At 42.3% G+C, this 9,828-nt stretch overlaps 1 long non-coding RNA gene across 1 annotated transcript; it reads left to right on the plus strand.

Moving 5' to 3' along the window:
* The first annotated feature begins 1,073 nt into the window (after positions 1-1,073).
* On the plus strand, positions 1,074-7,331 carry LOC127461843 (uncharacterized). The gene is made up of 3 exons (XR_007900214.1): positions 1,074-1,249; positions 2,997-3,080; positions 7,113-7,331. It is a non-coding gene; the product is annotated as an uncharacterized LOC127461843 (long non-coding RNA).
* The last annotated feature ends 2,497 nt before the right edge of the window (positions 7,332-9,828 follow it).

The raw sequence follows: 9,828 nt of genomic DNA on the forward strand, positions 1-9,828 counted from the left end.
ATACAGCTAATGCTTTGGTTGAGGAAGTTCTCAATTAAATCGAGATTGCCTGGGGAGGCCGGGGAGTCTGCTGTGTGCGGTCCTTAAGAATGACCTCCAGGAATGATTCAGGTCAAGCTGATCCTGTGTCAGAGCAGCATGATTGACCAGATGACTGCCAGAGGTCCTTTCCCAGGGATTTCATGTTCCCAGCAGAGCTGTTATTGCACAAACGAAAGGTCAAACATTTTATACTTTGTTGTGCGTGCCCCATAATGTATGAGTAATAGGTAACTGTTAAATCAGCTTTTATTGATAAAACACCAACTATCACTTAGTGTTTTAAGGTGCCATTCCTCAGGTTAGGAATCTTTCTCTTCACAGCTTTAATCCAGGCTCCAGGGAGGTAGCTGACTTTCCAAGGAAGTGAGTTCAGTCTGCATATTGTGCCTTCTTGTTCCCTTCAGAAGGCATTTCCTACAACAATGACATGACTGGTTTTCTTTCTGGAAGCAGTTTGATGCAGAGCATAGACCAACTTAACTTTAGCAACAGCTCCATGCTGGGTGTACCATCAACCTTGCTGTCCTGCTGTTCCACTTGCAAAAACTCATTCCTGTTATGCTGGGGCACCTGGGAAGGTGGTGCAGTCACAGAGGAGATGCAGCTGCTGCACAGGGCAGGAATTGGTCACCCTTGCCCCCTTTCCTTTAAGTCACAGTGTTAAGCCAGGTGGAGAGAAGACAGGGAATCCCCTGTATCATGTGTCCTGTCTCCCTGTCAGGCCTGTCCCAGGGAAGGCAGGATGTGATTCCAGTAGTCTCTCTCTCTCTCTCACTGTCTCTGATACTCCTCAACCTCCTCACCTCCTCCCATAGCTCTGTCACTAACTGAAGGAATTCCTCTACCTGGGTGCATCTAAACTGATTGAACTGAACTCTTTCATGGGTGAAAGCTGCAGGTGAGCTCTGGAGCACAGCTGGAAACAAATCAGAGCTTGCCTTGCCCATTAGGGCATAGCTAAGAATGGCTTATAGCTGCTGTGATGTCATGGGAGACAAGAAGGGCAGGAAGTCTTTCCCTGAGGATGAAGAGGATGCCTCAACTCAACCTTCTTGCTGTGAACTGTTGTGAGCATGGCATTAGAGACATCACACGAAGAAACATATGAGGACAGTTCCAGAGCATGAAGGTTGTCTCAGCTGCATCCTTGCCAACCTCCTAGTGAGTTAGGGACATCTCCTGAGGAAAGGAAGGGTGAGGTCATTAGGTGAGTCAGGGAAAGGTAATGACCAAGTAGAACCAGTGTGTGAGCACAAAGCATCACTGTCTGACTGGTGAGCTTCCTTCTTTCTTGGAATAGGATCAGAGAGACAAATGAAGTGATATCCACCCCCTCTCACTTCTGGTGGTCTGACCTCAGAAGGGAGTGGTGGAGAAACCAGCTGGGAGTAACTAGTTATTTAAAATGGATCAAGATTGTGACTGGGAAACTTCCTAAAAGGGTTACTGGGGAGGGGACAGGGAAACACCCAGGACATTCAGAACTAGCAAGCCAGTGAAATTGGAAAGGAAACAGCAAAGCAAAGTGGTCTCTCCTCCTCTAATCAGGAAAAATAAGGAATTGAAATATCCCCTGAACTGATGGAAAATCAGGTCAGGAACAGAAATATTCATGCATTTGCTCTACTGGAGGGTGAAGAATTTCCAAACCCAATTTCTTTTGTGGAAACCTGGCTCCCTAAGGCTCTGAATGAGATGCAGAGAATGTCCCACTGCATGTGGTGTGCTGGTTCAGGATCCCTGCCAGGGCAATCCCTCCCAATAACAAGCAAAACAAAACTGAGCTGCCAAGTTTCACATGTTCATAGGAGAGGGAGGCTCATGACTATAGACAGAGCAATGAGGAAGCATCAGTTCATTTACTTCCAAATCAGTGTGAGTGTCCTCACTTGTGCAGTTGCCTCGGATAACACAGGTTCAAGATCAGTTTCTCATTGTTCTAGGAGCTATATTGATCCAGAGCCCAAGGAAAAAACCCAGGATTTAGGATATGATGGAGCAGATTGTTATATCATGGTAGATGAAACTCATGGAAACAGAATACCATCTAGGGCATAGTGGCATATGATGTGTCAGTGTTTGTAGACTCCAGAAGCAGACATGAGACCCTTCTATGGAGGACAGCCTTCAAGTCTGTGCAATACATGTCACAGAATCATATATGAATATATATTTGAATTGGAAGAGACCTTTAAAGGTCATCTAGTCCAATTCCCCAGCTCATTTCAGGGGAGTTGGACACCTTCAACTAGGTCGAGTTTCTCATGTCCTTCTCATCCCAAATTCTCTCTCTTTCTGACTCTTTCTGACTCTTTATTTCCCAAGGCTTCCCTTCCCATATACTTTCTTTTTTTTTATGATTACCCTTTTCCTGACAGTCTCCTGGCTGATGTCATCTTATGCTGGCAATAGTGTAAGTTCAAATGGAGGACTGTGCTGGAGATCTCCCCAGTCCCTTCCAAGCAGCATTGCTGTGATTCTGGGGGAGTGCCAAGCTCCTCTTAGACCCAGAGTGCATACCTCTAGGTTTTGATGATTTTTTTGGATGGTTTTGATGGTTTTGATGATTTTCTGCAGAGATCAACTGCTCACTGCCTCTACTCAACTGATGGCAATGTGTTGGACCAGGCACCCAAACAGCCTGATGCAACTGCCCTCTGCCACCTCTTTTGAGACACATTTTTGGGTGATATGGTCTCTTCCTCCATATTTTGGCCTCACTCTAGTGTCAAGTACACGGAAAAAAAAGAGATGAAAATTTTCCTGTTTGTCTGTGTTTTGTGACAGCCTGCAAGGTGAGTCTAGGATTATTTACAAAGCTGTTTAAAATACCACCAAATATTTCAGGTACGCTATCTGCATTTTAATTAAAAAAAAAAATCTAGAAAAAGATGCGCAGAAAAAACCTCCTGCATAAACAAGAAAAAATATAGTTGATTTTCTGTTATCTGCAGGCTTTGTGCAAAAGAGCCTCTGTGTCAGGAACATCTGAGCTGCCGAGGCACCTGGAGTGGTATCTCTGGTTTGACAGCATGCAGGTACCTCAGCCCTTGTTAAACCTGATTGAACATTTGCTTTATCAGCCAAGGTTCTCTTTCTAGCACCAGCCACTGTTCTAGTTCCCCCTTCAATGTAAGACTCTCATTGTCTGGATGTCTTCCTGTTCATGTGATGAGTCACCCCCTGAAGCTGCCAACCTCTCTCTGATGAACACGGGGGCACTGGGGCCACCTCAGAGGTTGTGAACTGGGAGGGGAGAATTTGTGAACACATGTACATATGGGCCTCCGTGCCCCAGGAAATTAAGAGAAGATAGCAGCAAACACTGAGCAGCACTGTTGTCGCCAGCTTGGCAAACATGACTTGTTTATAGCTCAGGAGCTCACGTAGAGCATATTCCAAGGAGACAGGTCTGGGCAGGAGCAGGGAGAGGTCTCCCCAAACCCATCTCACGCAAGGCAGACCAAGCCGTGACTCAACACAGCTGAGCACTGAAGCCTTGACAGGGCTTGCTGCAGTAACTCCTGAAACTTCTGTTTGCTTCCCAAGGGGATCTAGCTGTGAGGGAACAACCAAGGAAGGCAGGAGAATGGCAGATAATGTTTGCCTCCTTTTGGTGTAAACATACTTCCAGAATAGCATCCTTAAATCCTTTCATTCCCACAAGAGGGAAACAACAAACCAAGTTATCGTAGGACAGTCAGTAAAGAATAACAGTAATAATAATAATGACAACAACAACCACCACCCTTTCAACTAATTTTTGATTTTATTTTGTAAATGAGGTTACTTTGACCTGATAGAAGACTGCACCAGGGAATTATGCTACTTCTCCTAAAGAAATGACACCTCTTTATTTCCCTGCTTCTCTCTAGTGTGCCATCAGCATTTTGTGAGGCCATTACAGGACACAAGAGGGGGAGGCTGTAAAGAAATCACTCTGGTCTCATGGCACAACTTGTTATTTTCGAAGTCAGTCCTGCCCCTGGGGATTGAGGGTGCTTTCTCTGAAAAGCAATTTCAACCTACTTTGTTGCTCAAGACATGATGTATAAACAATATGCTCCTCTGGTAGAAACGTAAAAATGCATATCACATGGGCAAAGACACACAGAAATGACTCTATGGTCCAGTTTACATCAGTATTGTCATACAGAGGCAAAAAATTCCTGCCGTCCAAAAAGGCACTGCTTGAAAAATGCAGTCCTTCAGGTTGACATTATTTTATTGAAGTTTCTGTTACTGCTCTTTGTGCATTGATTGCTACATGATATGAAAAGAAAAAAACAGGAGGAAAAGGAAAATCTTTTACCATTTCTTGCTTTAGACATTTAGCATAATTTCTTATTACTTAGAGCAGAAGTTCAGCATAAAATTGCCTGGCCTCTAGATACTGAGCATTACAGGTGGTGTAAATGTTAGAGGGTCCACTTGAGAGCCCTGACTGTTTTCACAGGGATAAATACAGGTAAAAGAATCTTTTGTAGTGAATTTCATTCAACAAACTGTATCTTTCATTTGTGAATTGTCCGTGAAGAGATTGTAATTTTCTGGAGCTGTTTGCTGAATCACTCCTGGAAATCATTCTTCACTAGCAGCCTTTTGGAGAGCAATTTGCGGGGAGCATTTCATATTCAATGTTGGCAACTTGAGCTATTTTTATGAGGTCTGTCACTTCCCTGATAGGATGTGTTCCCTACTTAGATGAGTGTAACTCCTGAACTCTGAATTTGTGTTCTGCGCAATTCCAGTTATGAATAGGAATTTTATAACTTTGTAAAGGTGTCCTGAATTATTTGTTTGAAATCCCTTTGAAGTAGATTTGCTTTTCGCAAATATTGGTAAAACATGGAAAACAAAACCAGCAAGTCTGAAGCAAAGTCACTACAGCATTCAAATTAGCATTGTGGCTGCTCTAACCTCCTCAGATCAGGCTTTGTGCTTTTGGTGTGATGGCTGACTTGCAATCAGTGGCATATCATCTTGTGTCTAACAGTTTTTGGTAAATGGCATTATTGAAAAGGCAGAGATAAAAGAAAACCTGTCAGAGGTCAGGCGTAAACAGAAAATGTTAATGCTGGTGATGAGTGGGTGATTCATATGACTGATTCAGAATTACTGAGTGCTTGATGCTGATATTGCTCAGACACAGCTGTTCCACTTACTTGGGAAGAGCCTTTCCTGATGTCCTTCTTCTTTGCCACAGCAAAATTCACTTCAAAACTTACCTCAGCTGAAAGAGTTGACAGGCAAGAGATTAGCTGGAAATTAGATCATCTGGGAAGAACACCCTGCTCCTAAACACTCCAAGAAATATTGTTCAAGCCTGAGGCTGCAATGGAGGCCTTAATGGTGGAAAAAACCAGGAGAAGGCTCTTAAGAGAAGGTTCATGTTTCTGTTGGCAGCGTTGCACAAAGTTGTTCCAAAATGGTTTATATTGCCAAGGATTGTGTTCGTTCAGGCAGGGCTTGGCTTTTCCTCTTCATGTCCTCACAATGACAGTTCGTGTTGAAGGTGAGGGAGGGTGGAGTGTGTGGGAACCAGCTGGAGGACAGTTTTCTCTTCGCAGCTACTTGGTGCTGCTCCAACTGTGCAGTGCCTCGGAGGTGTCCCTGAAGAGCCAAGGCATGAAGTGAAGGACCAAGACAGTGCCCACAGACAACATAGTCCTCTCCTCTCACCCTCCCAACATCAGATGCAAATGACCACCTACAAAAATTTGCCTTTTACATCGAGGCAGTTGAAGGAAGGCAGCTGAGAATGAGGATCATAAGTTTGTTGAACTGGAAAGAAAACAAAGCCTTTTAATATTTGCCTGTGCTCTCTTCCAATCGTACAGAGAGAGAAGGCCTTATCTTTTGATCACAAAAGAAGTATTGACAAGGCCTCAAATAATCCCAGCAAAACCTGTTCACATAAAAGTTTGCAGAGCACAAAGCTGTGAAAATTAAAGGGATCAGAGAGTCTCTCATTCAGGAGCTAGTGCTCCCTGAGAGCCCAGTGCCACTCTAATGAACCTAATGAAAACAGGATGCCACTGGCATCTCTCATCCACCTGGAGATGGACAGAAATGAGCCCGGCACCTTTCTAGAAGGACCACACTAAGGGCATGGAGTGGTAAAATCCTCAATTACAGGTGATCCAGAGCTCCTGCTAGTGGATGCATTGTCAGTCTTCCTCAAACCAAAGGTCTGTAGTTAAAAAGGCAGACAAATGAACTACTTCAGCACAGTAATGATTTCATAAATGCACATGTGTAAGTAATGATTCCCTGTATTATGCCTTCCTCCCACTTGTATTAAGCCATCACGCCTGGATAATCTAACACTTTGAATTAAGACCTCCTGGTTTACCCATTCTGTGCTGAGAAATTCTGCTAGTGTTCAGCAAATCACTGACCCCTATCAAGTCCTCACAAGTACAAAATAATTCATTTTATTTATACAAGTCACGCTACAGGCCAGATTTATAGGGCAGACAAAGTAAATGCACCTGTGTTGATGCAGAGGTAATTTTGTCGTGTTCTGTCAGGGGGAGTCTACTTAAAGACAGCTACTTTCATGGTGCAGCTTGATGGGGTTTGGCTGTAGGACAGCCCAGCTGGCCAGCAAGTAGAACAGAACTGGACCTGAAAGTGGCTTTTGTGGCTCTTCAAGTCCTAATAGCATATATTAAAAAAAAAAAAAGAAAAAAAAAGAAAAATGAAAAAAAGATTCATTTTGAAGATGAGGAGAAAATAACTACTCATTGGCTGCAAGAGGATTAAAAAGGTAGTTTGCCATAATATTAGAGGGAAGGAAGTCTCTTTATGGAAAATACTGTGGGGAAGATGATTGTTTTTACTTGCAGTTGTTTTCCTTGCCTCCCTGTTGTTCTTTTTTTCAGTTCTGTAGAACAGGCTCAGAAAGTGGTACAAATCATATTATTTGTTAATGTGCCAGCCTGGTGAGTGGAGAATTTTTAGTGGTCTGCAAAGAGAACAAGCACAATTCCTGTTATTTGTTAATCACTTCTGTGTGCTTAACTTTCAAAGGCTGTTTTAAATATTTATCCTCCTTTTTCTCCAAGGATTTGTGTTTTCTTCTAAGAAGAAAATTAACTCTATCCCAGCCAAAACCAGGACAGTAGTGTTTCATTCCTTCCTGACCCCAAACCTGGTGGTCATAAAGAAGACAACACTCACAAGGAACTGTGCAAGGTCTTCAACTTTCCATTTGAAATCTGGAAAAGAAATTCAAGGAGTCCTCCATCATGATAAAGGAAAAATAAAACCCCAAAACTAAAACAAAAAAAACCCCACGACCACCACCAAAAAAAAAAAATAAGAAACACAAACTTTTGTTTGAGTAAGCAGCTTCACACAAACTCACCTTTAGCATTTCTAAGATGAAGTGTCACTCCATGGCAAGTTACAACTGATATCTGCAAGGGCATGGATCGGTCACAGAATAAGCCCTGGCTTGTCACAAACTTTTGGTAAACTAATAAATGGCCAGTCTCAACACATTGTACTGCAGCTATTATGCAAGTCTACCAATAAATAGACAACCCAGCTTGCTTGGTTCCTACTCACCTCATAGATCTGCCCAGAAGGTGGGAAATGGCTTAATGAAATTACTACAGTCAGACTTCTACTCTTCTTTTTTTCCCTCCCTGATAGGTGCCGTGAACTGCTTGTGGTATTGTCAAATTCCTTTCAGTTTTTATGTGGTGTAAAGGGACATTAAATGAGTCGTTCTGCACAGATAAAGGAAGACAGCAAAGCCCTAGAAAGATCTGGGGTCCTGCTGGACCCCAAGTAGAAATCCCTGGATGGAGTATGATTGCAGGAGGATGTTTCTGTATGGGATGAATCACAAAAATACCACAATGATTTTTTGTTTTGTTTTGTTTTGAATTGAAAGCACTTCTTTCAGCTTGATAAAGCTGAGGGAATAAATTTGTTACTCTTCGGTATGAAAACAACTTTGGTTATTCGTCGTGATATTCATGTGTCCTTAATTTCCCACAAGAGTTATATGTGGGATGGAAGTTTTCTTTTATCTTTTGATATGGCATTGTTTTAAAATGCTCATCATCCAATCAGGGAGGATAAGCCTAGTGACTGAAGTCAGCAATTACAAAATCTGTATACTGAATACCAAAAGGTTACAGCTTGCAAACAGCCAGATGACAAGAAAATATTGTGTGATACTAATCACTAATCATAGCCTGCTTAAGAATGACATTTTCAGGAATCAAGATCAATCTGCCAATGATTCACTAGCTGTAGAAAGAACTAAATTCATAGCATGCATTATTTGAAGTGAGTGTTTTGATCAGTTCAGTATCAAAAGCTGATTCCCATTGGCTACCGAGGAAGGAGGCAATCAAAGTCACCTCTGTTTTTCACATTACTTGTTTTTTTCAGTTAAATCCTGACATCAAAAGTTTGTCATACAAAGACAGAGCCTTGTCTCTATCCCTGTGTTACACACAGTGAAGTGCCAACCCCACTGAATTTTGTGACAAAATTCCCATTCATTTAGCCTCATGTCAGAGGATTGATTTTTATTGACACACTGGGGAGCAATTAATTATTTACCCATCAGCCTGAGAGAACATTTCAAAAGGATTTATTTAAGGTGCTGTTCTTTAAGAATCAGTTATCTTGAGGCATGAGATACCTTATACAGTTCACTCTACTTAAATACCCTCCACTCAATTAGCTCATGTTTTTATTCAAGAGACGAGATGGATAGGTCTCTTCAGCTGGCAATACTTTCAGAGTGTGTCAGACCAAAGGGAAGCTAATTACAGAGAAGAGAGAAAAATGTGGAAATTGCTGTTTGCAGAGGGCACTGTAGAGAGGAAACTTTGCTGTGAGCAGTTCTCTCACATTACACATGCTAAAGCTGTACTCTTCTGACCATAAGATTAATGATGCCAAGCCAAACATTATACCCATGTCTCAAGGGTCACAAGCAAACTTCTTCTTTTATCATGTGTTTTTCATTTTGCTGGCCACTGAGGTATTTACTGAGGAATTAGTATATATCCAGGTTTAAGTAGATTAAAATAGAAACATGCCACTGTTTACTGGATACATCTGCTCTCATTAGTATAACTTGTTGCTGTTGGCATGAAGCAGTTTAATTAAAATGACAGCATAGTTTTCTGTGGAATCAGTGCCTGTTCCCAGTGGGGCTCCTCAGACAGATGTGAACAACCGGTGCCTGCTGTGGTGGCTGCAGAAAGAAGCCAGGGTTGCCCTCTCACTGTCACCCCTCCAGACAGTCCCTCCTGGAGAGGAGAAGGACAGAACAGTGCTTCCACTTATGTTAGACCTTCTAGTGTCTAGTCTTTTTTTTTCCTTTCCTAGCTATTCTTTATTTAGCTCAGTCCAACTCATTCCGTTAATGCCTATGAATGTTGTATTTTTGTGACTTAGGTGTAGGATGTATTGGTTGGTGAGCAACTGAGAGCAGATAGAGGCTCTCAGAGAGAAGATGGTGAAGGTACCAACTCCATAAGGAATAAAGTTGCACCTGCTGAACACCAAAGGAATGATGGAGGCACCATCTCCCTTGTTGCCCATGTGGCTGTCACAGAGCAGTTTGTCAGTACTGCTGTGTCCCAAAACTCAGATATGTTCTAGAAAATCCTGTGATTGCCTTGGAAGGTATGAAAAAGTAAATTAACAGGGTCATTTGCCTTCTGTTCTCAGCACATTTTCTTGTTATAATTCTGGCAAATAATATAAATGCTTCATTTCAACAAGAGGATGACTCAGTTTTCCAATGGC

Source organism: Manacus candei, unplaced genomic scaffold (assembly GCF_025592945.1).
Source record: "Manacus candei isolate 608988 ecotype Guabito, Panama unplaced genomic scaffold, ASM2559294v1 h1tg000113l, whole genome shotgun sequence".
In the NCBI taxonomy this organism is placed as follows: Eukaryota; Metazoa; Chordata; class Aves; order Passeriformes; family Pipridae; genus Manacus; species Manacus candei.